Here is an 890-nt window from a genome sequence, read left to right as displayed (position 1 = left end):
TGGGTGCGTGGAGGGGTGAGGCCCAGAGAGACTGGGTGCGTGGAGGGGTGAGGCCCAGAGAGACTGGGTGCGTGGAGGGGTGAGGCCCAGAGAGAATTGCTGAAGAGATGATGCTCTGTAACTCCCGGCATGAATTCAGCCCCTGCTCCTTTTCTCTTTGTCCCCTGTGCTTTCCTGCTCCCGTCTTGTTGCTGTTTGGAAGGTTCTCTGGAACCCACCTTTTTTCTTCCATGCTGCCCTAAGCCCCAATGATAATTGCCTTGATCTGTTATTTTATCAGGGAAGAGGATGTATTTAATAGAAGTTAGTCCTGTCATTCAGAATTGTTCCTCCTTCCCACTCACTCCTCTTATGTCACAAAAGATGAATGTGACTTTTATAGACCATTATCTACCATCAAAAATTCACCATTATGTAGTTTAGTGTGAGTAGAAGAAGGAAGTAACTGTTTTAAAAGTGCAGGCTAGTAACGATGAACTCATGACATTACACATTTATCAAGACCCGTAGAACTGTACAACACAGTGAACCCTGCTATAAACATAAAACAAACAATCCGAACTCACTGTCGTTGAGTTGCATCTAACTCATAGCCACCCCTCTTTGGGTTTCTGAGGCGGTATCCCTGCAGAAGTAGATTGCCCAACCTTCCTTCCAAGGAGTGCTGGTGGATTTGAACCGCCAGCCTTCTGGTTAGCAGTCAAGTATCTTAGGCACTACGCCACCAGACCTCCTATTATAAACACAGACTTTGGTTAATAATATATCAATATTGGTTCATCAGGAGTTCAAGTGGCATAGTGCCTAAGGCACTTGACTGCTAACCAGAAGGCTGGTGGTTCAAACCCACCAGCCACTCCTCGGAAGGAAGATTGGGCAATCTACTTCTG

This window comes from Orycteropus afer, unplaced genomic scaffold, assembly GCF_000298275.1.
Source record: "Orycteropus afer afer isolate SDZICR_OR568_19922 unplaced genomic scaffold, OryAfe1.0 scaffold00043, whole genome shotgun sequence".
NCBI lineage: Eukaryota > Metazoa > Chordata > Mammalia > Tubulidentata > Orycteropodidae > Orycteropus > Orycteropus afer.
The sequence above is the reverse complement of the archived record's forward strand: the minus strand, read 5'-3'. Positions refer to the sequence as shown.